Here is a 17,338-nt window from a genome sequence, read left to right on the forward strand (position 1 = left end):
TCGAGTGGACAGTCAGAAACTTTTTCCCAGGGCAACAATGGCTAACACGAGGGGACATAACCTTAAGGTGATTGGAGGAAGGTATAAGGGGGATGTCAGGGGTAAATTTTTTACACAGAGAGTGGTGGGTGCGTGGAACGCACTGCCGGCAGAGGTGGTGGGGGCAGATACATCAGGGACATTTAAGAGACTCTTAGATAGACACATGAATGATAGAGAAATGGGGGGCTATGTGGGAGGGAAGGGTTAGATAGATCTTAGAGCAGGATAAAATGTCCGCACAACACTGTGGGCTGAAGGGCCTGTACTGTGCCGTAATGTTCTATGTTCTATAACCACAGGATTACATTTTTCCTTACTGACTTAGGACAAGAGAATTAAGACAAATTCTTGAAAAGTTAAAACACAGTGCCTTAGAGTCATACTGCATGGAAACAGGCCCTTCAGCCCAAATGGTCCCTGCCAACTGTGTTGCCCAGCGAGCTAGTCCCATCTGCTCATGTTTGGCCCACAGCCCTCTAAACCTCTCCTATCCACATACTTATCTAGACGGCTTTTAAATATTACTGATGTGCCCGCCTTAACCACTATTTCCGGCAGCTCATTCCACACGCACCACCCTTTGCGTGAAGAAGCTGCCCCTGACGTCCCTCTTAAATCTCTCGCCTCTGATCTCAAACCTATGCCCTCTTGTTTTTAGCACCCCCTCCCTGGGAAAAAGACTACGTGCTTTCACCTTGTCTATGCCCCTCATGACCCCTCAATCTCCAGCATCCCAGCGAATAAAGTCCGAGTCCACGCAACCTCTTCTTGTAACTCAGGCCCCCAAGTCCAGGCAACATCCTGGTAAATCTTTCCTCACTCTTTCTAGTTTGATAACATCTTCCTTCAACAGGGTGACCACAACTGTGCACAGTACTCCAAGTGCAACCTCACCGACGTCTTATATGACTGCAACATAACTTCCCAACTCCTGTACTCAGTGCCCTGACTGATGGAGGGCAGTGTGTCAAACACCTTCTTCACCACCCTGTCTACCTGTGACGCTGCTTTCAGTGAACTATGCACTTGCACTCCGAGGTCCATTGAAGTTTTATCTCATGTTGATCGAGAAGAGCCTTCTGTGCTGTGGCTCTAGTCATACCGTCTGCTCCCACTGTTTTGGCAAAAGTGAACAGGTTTATGTGCTCCTTACCTCAAAGCAGCTAGAATGATACAAGTTCTTCCCCCTTTGTTCACTCCGTTAAAAGGAGGCAATGAACATATTACTCAGGTGACCTACATTTGAGGCGAAGGTTTTACTTGGAAGCCAGTTTAACATGACATACGTGCTTGGATATCCAAGTCTCAATGTCTATTAGCAACAATTTGATATTATAAGGGAAACAAAGGACCGCAGATGCTGGAATCGAGATGAAAAATACGATGATGCTGGAGGAACTCAGCAGGCCATCCGTGGAGAAAAGCAGGCGGTCAACGTTTCGGGTCAGGACCCTTCTTCAGGACTGAAGGTAGGAAAAGGGGAAGCCCAATATATAGGGGGGAAAAGCAGAGCAGTGATAGGTGGACAGAAGAGGGGAGGCGGGGTGGGCACAGGGTGGTGATAGGTAGATGCAGGTAAGAGATAGTGATGGGCAGGTGCGGGGGAGGAGGGGAGAGCAGACCCACCGGCGGATGGGTCAAAGGTAAGGAGGCAGGCGACATGGGGGGAGGGGAGGAGAGGAAAAAATGGTGAGGAGAAAGAAAGAGAGAGAGGCTAGGAAAGGGAAGAAAAGACAAGGCAAGGTTGTGCAGGAGGGATGGGGTGCTGGTTTACTTCAAGTGGGAGAATTCGGTGTTCATGCCATTGGGCTGTAAGGTCCCAAGATGGAAAATGAGGTGCTGTTCCTCCAGTTTGCAGTTTGACTTCTCCTGGCAGTGGAGGAGGCCGAGGACTGACATATCTGTGACAGTGTGGGAGGGGGAGTTGAAGTGACTGGTAACAGGGAGATGCAGATCGCGGTTATGGACAGAGCGCAGGTGTTCTATGAAACGGTCACCTGGTCTGCATTGGCGAGGCCTAATTTTCCCCCCTATATATTGGGCTTCCCCTTTTCCCATCTTCAGTCCTGAAGAAGGGTCCTGACCCGAAACGTTGACCGCCTGCTTTTCTCCGCGGATGCTGCCTGGCCTGCTGAGTTCCTCCAGCACCTTGTTGTTTTTTCAACTTGCCATCATCATGTGTCTTTAATGTGGAGCCAACACAAGCATTACCAAAGTTTGACACTGAGCCTAAAGCACTGGAATTAGGGCTAAAGTTTGAGCAAAGTAGTGTGCTTAGGAGCATCTTAACAGAAGGGAAAGTACGATCGCCAAGCTGTACAGCAGAGAACCAGGCCCTTCTTACCACCATGTCGATTCTAACCTTTGGTTTGCTCATCTGCACTGATCCCATTTGCCTGCGTTAGGACCTTATCCCTCTACACCTCACCTGTTTAATTGTCCGTTTAAATGTCTCTTAAACACAGTAACTGTATCTGATTGCACCACCTCCTCTGGCAGCGCATTCCAGATATCAACCACTCGCTGCGTGAAAAACGTTCCCCTTGGATCCCCTTCAAAACCTCTCAACTTAAATCTATGCCCTCTTGCTCTTGATACACAGTGTCATTTTGAGGCAGAAAGGTTCGAGGATTGGATTCCAGAGTTGAGGACCCGGAAAGCTGAGCATACGGGAACTGACGGCAGAGCCATGAAATTAGGGGACGAGCAAGAGGCCCGAGATGGAGGCGTGCAGGGAACTCAAGTGGACAGGAAGGGAGGTTACTAGGATAGAGAGTGGCAAGACAAGGAGGCATCTGAACACAAAAAGAAGGCAAATTTTAAAACTGATATGTTACCAGACTGGGAAGAAGTGGGTAGCAGTGGGGATGAGGGCTTGCGGTCGCGGACTTAAAAATCAAATCCGAAGTTTCCAAACTGGTTCTACTGCTAACTGCTTTCGGCGTCTCCCTAACATACATACAAGCGTCTACCACATCGCTTGTACTGAGGCATTTGTCTGTCATGAGTCAAATGCTTTCCAGACTCAAAACATTATGGTATATAAAATCAGACTCCCATCTCAAGTGAACTGAAGCAAGACTGTATGCAATCTCGGAACATGTACCCTGGGCAAACAATAGACCCACAGGATTACACATAGAATTTTAACTTTGCACCCAGGCGCCAATTACAGTCAGTCATGCCAGGCATTTTCATAAGAGACTAAACTATCAAACAGATTTATTCATCGATAGAATCTGTTACAATAATAATCGGTTTTTGAAATCAGTTCAAACAACTCAGCAGCTTTGAATCAGTTCATGAAAGGGTTAGACAGAAAATTCAGTCTCTTGAAATCTTTTGTAACTTTCCTTCCAGAACCAAAATAAAAAGCTGCCTATTGTGTAAACATTCCAGTTGGAGTGGCGATCGAGTAGACAATTCACCCATCAATCATGGCTCGAGACCCTGCCCAAGTGACTGGGATTGTTTTTAAACGGATAAAATTTATGTTGGGTGACAACCTCCAGTCACTGAATTTTGCCGGAGAAATAATCCTTCTTTTGTCGGGAGACTCTGCTGTAGCTTTGGTCACGAGTTCTACTTGCTGCAGATTGCAGGGTCTCTGCTTAAATAGAGCCTGTTTGCATCATAAAAGTAAAATGTGCATCATTTTATTTTTTGCATCATAAAATAAAATGCTCATTTTGGGGTTAAAAACAAAATGATAAATATCCTTCCATAAAGGTAGAAATCTCACTGATTTGTACAAATTTACATAATCATTTCACCTGATCAGAGTTACATCTTGTCCACCGTACATTTAACAAAGATCAAAAATTGAACCAATTCGTACACTAAAAGGTGCCCATGTCTTATGCTGAGAAAACACTTTGAAGTGCAATCTGGCTTCAGCAGAGAAAAGCTGTGAGATAGGCATAGCTTACTTGAACGAACAGCAAGTTCTACAGCACAGATACAATGGCATAGCAATGACCAAACACCTTGTAAACGTTGTAATTGTATATGCCTCCACCACCACCTCCTCGAGAAGCTCCTGACCCTCTGTGTGAAAAACTTACCCTTCAGATCTCCGAAATTTCTCCCCTCCTCCCCTTGAATCTATCCTGGGAAAAAGAGCATCTATACCCCTCATAATTTTATAAACCTACATAAGGTCACCCCTCAGCCTCCTATGTTCCAGTGAGATCAAACCCAGCCCATCCAATCTCTCCTTATAAGTACATGCTTCCATTCCAGGCAACATCCCGGTGAATCTCTTCTGCACTCTCTCTATTGCTATCACATCCTTTCTGCAGTGTGGTGACCAGAACTGTACATAATAATCTAAGTGCAATCTAAACAACGTTTTATACAACTACAACACCCCAACTCTTACACTCAATGCCTCGGCCTTTTGCGGGCAGACGTACAGAAAGCCTTTTTCATTACTCTATCCACCCGTGTCGCCACTTTCAGGGAGCTGTGGACTTGCACCCCAAGGTCCCTCTGTACGTCAATGCTCCAAAGGTCCCTGCCACTTACTTCACAAGTCCGACCAGAATTTGACCTCCCAAGGCGCGTTACCTCACACTTGTCTGGATTAAATTCCATCTGCCACACTCGCCCAAGTTTCCAGCTGATCTTTGTCCCACTGTATCTTCAACCTTCCTTGCCACCTACAACTCCACCAAATTTCGTGTTATCCTGCAAAAATATTAATCATAACCACATACATTCTCAACTAAGTCATTTACATACAAAGGTCCCAGCACCAATCCCTGTGGTACACCACTCGTTACAGATTTCCAGTCAGGAAAAAGTCCACCACTACCCCTCTGCCCTCTATCACCCAGCCAATTTTGGATCTAGTTTGCCAACACGCCTCAGATCTCATGTGTCTTAACCCTCTGGACCAGCCTGCCGTGTGGGACCTTGTCAAAAGACTTAAAGTCCATGTAAGCCACGTCTACTACTCTGCCTTCATCAATTTTCTGAGTTACCTCCGCAAAAACTCAACCAGATTTGAGACACAATTACCCCTGCACAAAACCACGTCCACTCCTCCTAATCACACCCTGCTTTTCCAAGTGAACTTAAACCCCGTCCCTCAGAATCTCCTCCAACAACTTCCCCACCACTGACGCAAGGCTCACCGGCCTGTAGGTTCCAGGCTTATCCCTACTGGTCTTTTCGAACAATGGGACTACATTGGTCATTCTCCAGTCTTCTGGTGCCTCATCCGTGGCTAATGAAGATGCAAAATTCTCCACCAGCAATCTCCTCTCTTGCTTCCGTTACCATCCTGGGATAGACGGTATCAGATGCTGGGGGTTTACCCACCCTGATGTACTCCAATGCTTTCAGCACTTCTTGCTTCCCGATACAGACATTCTCCAGAATATCAGTGTACTCCTCACATTCACCTCTAGCCCCACATCTTTCTCCCTGGTGAATACCAATGAGAAGTATTTAGGATCTCCCTCATATCCCTTGGATTGATGCATAGATGCCTGAGGGGTCTTATTCCTTCCTTAGCTACCATCTTGCTTCTGATATATTATGAAAGGTCTCAGGATTCCCCTTAATTCAACATGCCAAGGTCAGTCCTCCCGCTAGCTGTTACATTGTCCACCACTGTTCACGACTGGATGTGGGAGGACTGCAGAGCTTTGATCTGACCCATTGGCCGTGGGATTGCTTCGCTCTGCCTACTGAACGCTGGTTTTGCTCCATAGCACACGTGTGGTCCTGTGTTGCAGTTCCACGATGCCGGCGCCTCATTTTGAAGTGTGCCCGGTGCTGCCCCCGGCGTGTCCTCCTGCCCTCCTCATTGACGCAGGGTCGGGCCCCTGGCCTGACGGGGATGGTGGAGTCAGGGGTATGAGGTTGCAGGTGGTGGGGGTGGACATTTCTGCTCCTGATGGTCCACAGTGCCTCAGGTTTGAGCTGCCAGATCTGTCCTGAGTCTATCCCTTTGAGCACAATGTAATGCCACACACCACAATGGAAGACATCCTCAGTGTGAAGACAGGACTTGGTCTCCACAAGGACTGTGCAGTGGTCACTTCTACCAATGGACACTTGCATCTGCTACAGGGAAAATTAGACTTATCCATCACATTTGTTCACTCACTCCCTGACAGTGGTGTCCGTCAGTGGTGGTGCTACCAAACCATTCTTGGCAGAGTTCACTCTACAGACGTACTGTTGAAAGTATCCTGACCGGTTGCATCACGGTCTGATACAGCAATTCAAATGTGCAGGAACACAAGAAGCTGCAGAAAGTTTGTGGACTTTGCCCAATACATCACGGGCACATCCCTCCCCACCGACAAAAGTATCTACATGAGGCACTGCCTCGAAGGCAACCTCCATCAACGATTCCCACCATCCAGGCCACACCCTCTTCTCACTGCTAGCATCGGGCAGGAGGTACAGAAGCCTGAAGTTCCACACCACCAGGTTTAAGAACAGGGGTGATCTTACAGAGGTGTAGAAAATCATGAGGGGCAGAGATAGTGTCAATGCACACAGTCTTTTTCCTCAGGGATGGTTTGATCATGAACTAGAGGGCGTAGGTTTAAGGTGAGAGGGGAGAGATTTAATAGGAACCTGAAGGGCAACTTTATTCACCCAGAGGGTGGTCCGTATATGGAACGAGCTGCCAGAGGAAGTGGTTGAGGAAGGAACATTAACAACATTTAAAAGACACTTGGACAGGTACATGGATAGGAAAGGTTTAGAGGGATATGGGCCAAATGTGTGCAAATGGGACCAGCTTAGATGGGAATCGTGGTCAGCATGGACCAGATGGGCCGAAGGGCCTGTTTCCATGCTGTATGACTGACTCTAACAGCTACTTCCCTTCAACCATTCGGTTCTTGAACCAACCTGCACAACCCCAATCACTACCTCAGTATAACAACACTACAATCACTTTGCACTACAATGGACTTTGTTTTTTTTGTTCTAATTGTGTTCTTTCTTGTAAAATTTATGTTAAATTTATGTTTTTCTTGTGAATGCTGTGTATCTGATGCTCTGTGCCTGTGATGCTGTTGCAAGTAAGTTTTTCATTGCACTTGTGCACACATGTACCTGTGCATATGGCAATAAACTCAACTCAATGATTCTGTACCCTTGGTGTTTTGTCCCCCCAAATATTGTTCAACATGGAGGAGCACTGATCGACCAGCTGAGGGAGGGCAGGTGGTGGGCATCAGGAGGTTTCCTTGCCCATGTTTGACTGACGCTGTGAGATATCGCTTGGCCTGGAGGCAATGTCGAGGGCCCGGGCTGCTCCCTCCTGTTTGTAGGACTGCTTGTAATAACACTGTGCTGCTCCTCTGGTGGGACAGGACATCCTCAGGAATTGGGAAGGAGCTGTCCCACACATTGCCTGCGAGGTCTGCTTCTTGACCAGTCTGTGGGACAGCTCTCCCGACTTAGACACCAGTCCCCAGACAGAACATCGAACAGCACAGAACAGGAACAGGCCCTTCGGCCCACCATGTCCGTGCCGAGCACGATCCCAAATTAAACTAATCCCTTCTGCCTGCACATGATCCATCTCCCTCCATTCCCTGTATATTCATGTGTCTGTCTAACGGCCTCTTACACACCTCTATCATATCTGCCTCCACCCCCACCCTGGCAGCACATTCCAGGCACCCACTGCTCTCCAAGTAAAAAAAAAATTGCCCCGCACATCACCCTTAAACATTTCCCTTCTCACCTTAAATGCATGTCCTCTAGTGTTTGACATTTCTACCTTGGGAAAAAAAGATTCTGACTGTCTACCCTATCTATGCCTCTTGCAATGTTATATGCTTCTATCAGGTCTCCCCTCAGCCTCTGACACACCAGGGAAAACAACCCAAGCTCGTTCCAACCTCTCATAGCTCATACCCTCTAATCCAGGCAGCCTCTTGGTTAACCTCAGCTGTACCCTTTCGAAAGCCTCCACATTCTGTAATGGGCGACCAGAATTGCACACAATTCTCCAAGTACAGCCTAGATATAGATATATTCCGGATATTACCCTTCCACATCTATTGGAAAACAGTTTTTCCTCTACCTACCCTTTCAACTATTTTATCACATCGATGAGATCTCGACTCAGTTTTGGATGTTAGCCAGTTCTCACCCTTTTATTCCCAATACTCTTCATGCAGATCTGCATTCCTACAAAGCCATTTTCTCCTTCCAGAGATTCACGAACCAAAAACTGAAAGCAGACCATGGTATCAAATTAATGCCCAAATCACAACAAGCTTTAAATCAGTCAACGTCAATTTGATTTAAAATGTAATTGATACTGTTAAAAGAATTGGAAACAGAGTTTACAAGTGACAGCCTGCAGAAAAAGGTGACATCATCAACGCAAGAATATTCTGAAGGTATTGCAAGTAATTAGGGGATTCCTGCAGGAATTGTTGGGACAGGCTCAATCACATTTCTTGTGGAGTATTTGAGGAACAGATTTTAAAATTAAAATGCTTTATAAATGGCAAAATGATTCGAAGGGTTTGACTGTGTTCTGTGAATAATAATGATGGCAAAATCCATTAATATTTTTCCTCCCCAGTGAAATAAAAACCTGGCATTTCTCACGCACTTATCAGAACTGCAGGACATTCTCAGAATATTCCGCTGCCGTTAAAGAACTTTTGAAGTCACTTTTGTAATGCAGCAAACTTGAAACGATTTGGACAGCAAATGTGGTGGGGTGGATGGTCAGTTATATGTTTAATTAATAATCATATTAATTAACTAATAAATAAACATACAGAATTAATAAATGCCAAATTATTCACAGATTTAAAAGAAATGACTAGCCATTAGTCATCATGTCTCCAAGACCACTGGATTATTGTAAACACATATCTAGTTCGTCAAATGCCTTGCAGGGTAGGAAATCTCACTTCCTCACCTGGTCTGGCCTACAAAGGAGTCAAGAAGTTTTGATGCATCTCTGTCGAACTCTGGTTAAGTCACATTTAGAGTACTGCGTGCAATTCTGGTCACCTCACTATAGGGAGGATGTCGAGGCAGAGGAGGTTTACTAGGATGCTGCCTGGATTAGAGGGCATGTGCTATCAAGAGAGGCTGGACAAACTTGGGCTCTTTTCTCTGGAGTGGCAGAAGCTGAGGGGTGATCTGTTGGAAGTGTATAAAATTATGAGGGGCATAGATAGGGTGGACAAGCAATATCTTTTTCCCATTACTGAGCGATCCAATACCAGAGGGCATGCACTTAAGGTGAGAGGGGGAAGGTTCAGAACAGACGTGAGGGGTAAGTTTTTTTACTCAGAGAGTGGTGGATGCCTGGAATGCGTTACCTGATAGGGTGGTGGAGGCAAGTTCATTGGGGGCTTTTAAGAGAGGCTTGGATGGGCACATGAATGAGAGGAAGATGGAGGGATATGCGCATTCTGTAGGTAGGAGGGATTAGCTATGTCGGCACAACATTGTGGGCCGAAGGGCCTGTTCTGTGCTGTACTGTTCTATGTTCTATATGCAACTCCAAGCCAACAATGTGGTGGTTCTGCAGCTACACTGAAGCAGAGAAAGAATAAATATGGGACTCCACCTGGCATTGAGTATAGACACGAACATTGTATAAAACTTTGGTTAAGTGGGGGGTCGAACTGCAGTCAAAAGACCGCAGATGCTGGAAATCCGAAACAAAAACAGAGAATGCTGGAAACACTCAGCAGGTCAGGCAGCATCTGTGGAGAGAGAAACAATTAATGTCAAAGACTTGAATCCGTACTGATGAAGGGTCTTTGACCTGAAACGTAAACTCTATTACTCTCTTCAGAAATGACACCTGACCTGCTGAGTGTTTCCGACATTTTCGGTTTTAATTTCCGATTTCCAGCATTTTCTGGTTTGTGACCAAATGGCATTAAAGTACAGATAAATCATCGTCCAGTTAATGGGAAGAACAGGCTCACAGGGCTCCTCATCCTACATGCCGAGGATATCGAAACCTTGGGTGCAAGTGGGTGGGGAGGGAGGGATGATTTAAAAAAAAAGAACTTTTATCTTTGTCTTTGATGGATTATTTCTCTGAAGTTAATATGCATCTGCATTGGTCCTTTGGAACCAAAAAAAAAGTGGTTTAGTGTGCTAACTTCTATTGACCACAGAACCATGAGCATAATTTGGTTCAGCAATGTCCTTCTCAACTATCTAGACGTGTATACAAATATTCAATTACAATTCAGGGGATACAGAGTTCGTTCAGGAAAGTGTTGTTGAGGTAAGCAATCAGCCAGTATCGCACTGAATGGCAGAATAGACTTGAGGGGGTTAATTGCTTCTTTTTCTTATTCACAGATCCTGAACTTCAAAGGTTGCTGAGCTTTGCATTGCAAATATCCTTAACATTTGGGAGTCTCTGGATGGATAATCTGCGAAACACAAAACTCAGCAGGTCAGGCAGCATCTGTGGAGGGAAAGGACAGTCGACGTTTTCGGGTCGAGACCCTTCATCTGGATGATCAGCAAGCATCGTTATGACAAAGATTTTTTTTTAAATGTTCTTTGCTGTGATCCTATATTGTCAACTTTGTCTTTATGGTTAGCACAGTGTTTCTAACTCGTGGGTTCTAGAAACCTTCACAACTTGGTATGGCAAAACTGGTCTACCCAAGACCGCAAGAAATTGCAGAGTTGTGAACGCGGCCGAGTCCATCACACAAACCCGTCTCCCCTCCATTGACTCCGTCTGCGCTTCCCACTGCCTTGAGGAAGCAGTCAATATAATCAAGGACCCCTCCCACCCTGGTCATTCTCTCTTCTCCCCTCTCCTGTCGGGCAGAAGATACAAAAGCTTGAGAGACGCACCACCAGGCTCAAGGACAGCTTCTATCCCGCTGTTATAAGACTCTTAAACGGACCTCTCATATAATAAAGATGAACTCTTGATCTCCCAACTTTGTCGACCTGCACTGCACTCTCTCTGTAACTGTAACACTATATTCTGCATTCTGTTTTCTTTGTGCTACCTCGATGTAATTATGCATGGAATGATCTGTCTGGATGGCGCACAAACAAAACCTTTTCACTGTATCTCGGTACATATGACAATAATAAACCAATTACCAACTTAAGCGGGGAAGGTTGGTACTACTGTGAAGTACTGCATTGTTGCAAGTGCTGCCTTTCAGAAGACATCATCCTTCCTCCTTAATGTAGCCCCATTGTGCTGCTTTCTTTATATTTAAAAAAACGCAGGGGAATTAGTCCTTCATTGAACATTACTGACACTACTTATCACATTGCTGTTTGCAAACTGGTTGCCGTGTTTTCACAATAACACTTCAAGATTACTTCATTGACCGTAAAATGCTTTGAGAGGCTGTAAAAGGCACTATGGAATGGCAGGTCTGCCTTTCACTGGATTGGACGAGCTCTTCAACAGTTTAGTACCATCAGAGAGAAGGTCATGAAATTTGCAACAGCACACAGCAGCTTACGGAACAAGTGCAGGGTTAGTGCACCTGATGCACTTTGGTTGCTTTGATTGCAAAACGACTGATTAATTCAGTTGGAATTGGTCTATTATTGTCACATGTACTGAGATACAGTGAAAAAGCTGTTGTCTGCGTGCCATCCAGACAGATCATTCCATACAAGTACATCAAGGTAGTAAAAGGAAAATAGAATGCAGAATATCATGTCACACAAGAGATTCTGCCGATGCTGGAATCTGAAGCAACACACGCAAAGTGCTGGAGGAACTCAGCAGGTCAGGCAGCATCTATGGAGGGAAATGAAGTGCAGAATATAGTGTTACAGTTATAAAGAAAGTGCAGTGCAGGTAGACAAAGTGTAAGGGCCACGACAAGATAGATTGCGAGATCAAGAGTTCACCTCCCAGTTGACCCTCACCAACTTTTATCGATGCACCATAAGAAAGCATCCTATCTGGATGCATCCTGGCTTGATATGGCAACTGCTCTGCCCAGGACCGCAAGAAACTGCAGAGAGTCCTGAATACAGCCCAGTGCGTCACAGAAACCAGTCTTCCCTCCTTGGACTCTGTCTTTACCTCTCTCTGCCTTGGTGAAGCAGCCAGCGTAATCAAAGACCCCACCCACCCGGGTCATTCTCTCTTCTCTCCTCTTCCATCAGGGAGAAGATACAGGACCCTGAGGGCACGTACCACCAGGCTCAAGGACATCTTCTACCCCACTGTGATAAGACTATTGAATGGTTCCCTTTTCCGATGAGATGGACTCTGACCTCACGATCTACCTTGTTGTGACCTCGCACCTTATTGCACTGCACTTTCTCTGTAGCTGTGACACTTTACTCTGTACTGTTATTGTTTTTACCTGTACTATATTAATGCACTCTGTACTGACTCAATTTATCTGCACTGTGTAATGAATTGACCTCTATGATCGGTATGCAAGTCAAGTTTTCACTGTACCTCGGTACAAGTGACAATAATAAACCAATACCAATGAGAGGTCTGTTCAAGAGTCTGATAACAGTGCTTAAAGCTCAATAAATTTGTCCACTAATTTTGCAGCTTGTGCCACTGTTGCAGGGTGCCCTTTTTTGCCATCTAACGTATAGCAGGCTCAAGGTGCCTAGGAGCTGAATTGGGGCTTCATGTTATTCCTTGCAGTGCCTGCTCAGGTATTGGGCAGGAGCCGATCTATTCTGGGTTTGTACAGACATGAAATCCACTCACAGTAAAAGTCTGTAGCACTGAAGCCAAGGACATTTAGAATTGGGTGGGAGCTGTCAGATATCATGGTGGGAACTGTGACAAACAGAACCAGGGACTTGCGTGACTGCACAATTAGATTCCATTATCATTAGCTGAGATTTTCAGCAGAGTTCTTAGGATCACCTCCTGTGATTCAGTCAGTTTTCTAATTAGGCCCATTGGTGCCTGCTAATAAGTATCAGATTCTGTTCCTATTAGATGGACCTGCTGGGATTTAATCATCAGGGTTTTGGGAATTGTATCTGTGAATCTGTCCCCCTTCCTGTGAAAGCTGCACATTAGCGAGTTCAGTGGCATGGTATAAAAGAAGGCGTTGGGTGTCCATGCATTGTGGAGAAGGTCCACTCACTGTCAGCCATGGAGATGATCTAATTTATAGTGCACAGTCTTCTTTCCCTATTGGTATGTTAAAGGTTCAATCACATCAGATTCAGCTCAAATTGATGGCTGGCAGAGAAAAAAAAGTCAAGTTTGCCCAAACTTGCAGCTGTACTCAAGGGATTACTGAATTCTGCAGCAATAGGTACACACTTCAGGGATTCTGTGGGCTATTTTAATCATAGGGTGGGAATATGGACCAAATATGTCACAGTAGCTCCAAGAGTAAGATGCACATTTTTCCTTGCCTCTGGATGATGCTTAGTACAAGGTGGGCTCATGGGGAGGGATTAACCCACTCCCACCAGGGATTATGGAGTGAGGGGTTCCGTTAAGGCATGATTTATATCTGGGACAGTTTGCAGCACTACTGGCTTGTTAAATCCAGATAGAAGTTAGGGAGGTCTTTGAGTCGTACAGCATGGAAAGATGCCCGCCGAGTCCGTGCCGATCATCAAACCACTCATTTATGCTGATCCCATTTTATTCTCCCCACATTCCCATCAACTCCCTCCAGATTCCACAGAACAGGGGCAACTTAGTGGTCGATTAACTTACCAACCTGTGCGTCTTTGGGACGTGGGAGGAAATCAGAGCACCTGAAGGAAACCCACGCAGCCAATGGGAGAACGTGCAAACTCCACACAGACAGTACCCAAGGTCAGGATCGAACCCAGGTTTGTGGGGCAGTGGCTCTACGAGTTGCCCAACTATGCTGGTCAAAAATTAACAACTTATTCGCAATCAAACATCCACTTCCATAAGAGAAACAAAGGACTGCAGATGCTGGAATCTAGATGAAAAACACGATGATGCTGGAGGAACTCAGCAGGCCAGGCAGCATCTGTGGAGGAAAGCAGGTGGTCAACGTTTTGGGTCAGGGCCCTTCTTCAGGACTGAAGATAGGAAAGATCCATAACCGCGATCTGCATCTACCCGTTGCCAGTCACTTCAACTCCCCCTCCCACAGATATGTCAGTCCTCAGCCTCCTCCACTGCCAGGAGAATTTGAAGCGCAAACTGGAGGAACAGCACCTCATTTTCCATCTTGGAACCTTGCAGCCTAACGGCATGAACAGTGAATTCTCCCACTTTAACTAATCTCCACAACCACCCCCACACCAGCACGCTTCTTCTCTTCTTCCCCTTCCTAGCCTATTTCTCTCTTTACTACCCCTTTTTTCCCCCTCTCTCTCCTTAATTTCGACCCATCCCCTGGTGGATCTGCTCTCCCCACCTCCCCCTCACCTCCCTATCACCATCTCTTACCTGCATCTACCTATCACCACCCTGTGCCCACCCCGCCTCCCCTCTTTTGTCCACCTATCACTGCTCTGTTTGTCCCCCCTATATATTGGGCTTCGCTCTCTCCTATCTTCAGTCCTGAAGAAGGGTCCTGACCCGAAACGTTGACCGCCTGCTTTTCTCCACGGATGCTGCTTGGCCTGCTGAGTTCCTCCAGCATCATCATCCACTTTCATAATCTGTGCCCCTGAGCGTTTGTTCCAGAGCGAATTGCATTTCAGGTGTATTCAAGTGTCCGCTAAGTGCTTTCCAATGTCTCGAAGTCACAACAGGCCCTCTATAAATGCAAACCTTTCTTTATGTAACTGCAGTAAATTAAGATAATTGTTTCATCAAAAATTAAAAGAGCAGCCAGATCTTTGTATCAAAGATGGAGGATCTTGACAAGACGAAGAGGTCGCAAAGCAAAGTGGAAATGGTTTCTAAGCTCCCTGACTGAAGGGACAAGGTCTACTCCCGGAGAGATCAGGGAACGAGAAGTGATCCAATTGGAGCAGGACAAAGAAACTACGTGCCAGAATTATCATGCTACATTCTGACTTTAAAGGCATTAGAAATTAGGATTGACAAGGAAATCAACAAGCAGCAATTCTATTTAGAACCATTACCATGGATAGGGCTGAAGGATGGGATTTGATTTATCTTACATGGGTCCAGGCCAATTTTTCCCTGCTCACACAAGTCTTCGCCCACTCGGATTCATCTCAAAGCCCATTAAACACTAAAGCGCTAACAGCAAACTCTCCATTGGTGCGCGACTCTGAACCCGGACTCATCTCCACAGTCTGGGCTCTTCTGTAACCTCAGTCCTTTGACCATTGTACTTGAGCAAATGGATGAACCTGTATTGTGGAGGGTGGTGGCTGTCACGTGACAGCACTGCCCGCTACCTGGTCGGAAGACACACCACTGCCAATCAAGGTTTGGCCCCGCCCCGCCCATCAGCGCACACCTGACCATTGGCCCCTTTAAGTACCTTTGTACTTGGCCTTGGGCCATTGGCCTTTGTAATCGATTAGTCCTTGCTGGCACCGAGCCATTGGCCCCCTTGTAAATTACCTGGGCTGGACCCCCCCCCCCCCCCGCCAGCCCTCCAGCACTATAAAGGGCGCCACATGTGCTCGGCTCTTTCTCTTTGCCATCTTCAAGGGACCACCCTGCTTCACTCCAGGCTGAGTACCGTGGAATGGCGCTGGAGAGATCGTTGGTGAGGTGTGCACTGTTAAAGGGTTGGGAGCGTTTTACTTAGTGTCCCTAGTAGCACAAAGCCATGCCTGCACTGAGTCAAAGGGCGGCGGGTATCGTATTATTTTTCCTTGATTGTATGTACCTAGTTCGTTGTGTATGTGTGTGTGTATTTTATCCCTGGTGTGATTTTCCCACGCTTGCTATAAACTATGCGCCTGTGTGTGTTATTCCCGTTACTACTTTCCCACACTCGTCTTTTGTAAATAAAATCATTTACTGCCAGACTGTGTTCAGAGTCCTTGCTTTTGAGACCCATCAAATCTGGTTCGTCACTCACAACAGAACCCAACTAGTTTCTGGGCTCCTGACGGCAAACCAGCAAGCCCTGTTAGAAAGTACTTGAGGGTGACCATGATGGGGTTCAACTATGGGTCTTCTAAAGGCAAATAGCTTATCCTCTCTCACCATTCCTGGAGGCCAGCCAGCATTGGTGGAGCTGTACCCCAGCATCTCCTGTTGGGGGTTATTTGATTCACTATCCTTCTGAATGCAACTCAAAGTCAAGTTTATTGGCATATGCACAGGTGCAATGAAAACTTACTTGCAGCAACGTCATAGGCACATAGCATTGGAGAAACAGCGTTCACAAGGAAAACAAATTAACCATAAATTACACACAATTTTTACAAGAAAGAACACAATTACAACAACAGAAAAAGAACAAACTCCATTGTAGTGCAAGTGGTGAAAGTGTTACCATGTTGAGCTAGTGATTAGGGTCGTGCAGGTTGAACTGCACATTAAATTACTTATTAATAATTTTAAACATGGTATCACAGAGCTATGGAGAGATACAACACAGACTCGAGGCCCTATCAAGTCCACACCGACTGTCAACCACCCATTTACACCAATCCTACACCGATCCCATTTTATTCTCCCCACGTTCCCATCGACTCCCCCCAGATTCTACCCTTTGCCTACACGCAAGGAGTAATTTACAGCAGACAAACAAACTACCGACCTGCACGTCTTTGGGATGTGGGAGGAAACCAGAGCACCCGGGGGGGGGGGGGGGGGGAGGAAACCCGCACGGTCACAGGGAGAACGTGCAAACTCCACGCAGACAGTCCGCTAATTATCTACAGAAAATTTTAAACTTGCAACGTTATAACTGACATGTACCGAAGGGGTCTCTGCTCCATGGTGCCAAGTTGCCAGCGACTGGGGGCTGTGCTAGAGCCCCTGGTTTGCGCAATGATCGACTTTTCAGTTTCTCTCATCTCACTTTAATCCTACTACACCCTTGGCAACACTTTGGAGCTGAAAGTGCATTTTGATAGCACCTTCCTCACCCTCAGGATATCCTTAGAATAGATCACAGCCAGCGAGGCACTACTTTTGAATGTCGTCACTTTCCACAGAAAAAAAATGCAGTTGACAATTCAGTTCCTAAAAAAAAAGCAAAGCAGAAGCCACTGACAGGCATTGTTTTCGGTGGATTGCAAAGGACACCAGGAGACATGGTCTTCTTCACTGAATAAAGCAATGGGATCTTTTATGAAGCCTTAGATTGGCACCACATTGTTATATCAGCTGCTCCAAATGTGAGCCACCTTAAAAGGTGTTAGCTTAGAGCATCAGCCTTGAAGTACTCAAATTCCAGTGTACATCTAGATATTGGTTGCA

Source organism: Pristis pectinata, chromosome X, assembly GCF_009764475.1.
Source record: "Pristis pectinata isolate sPriPec2 chromosome X, sPriPec2.1.pri, whole genome shotgun sequence".
NCBI lineage: Eukaryota > Metazoa > Chordata > Chondrichthyes > Rhinopristiformes > Pristidae > Pristis > Pristis pectinata.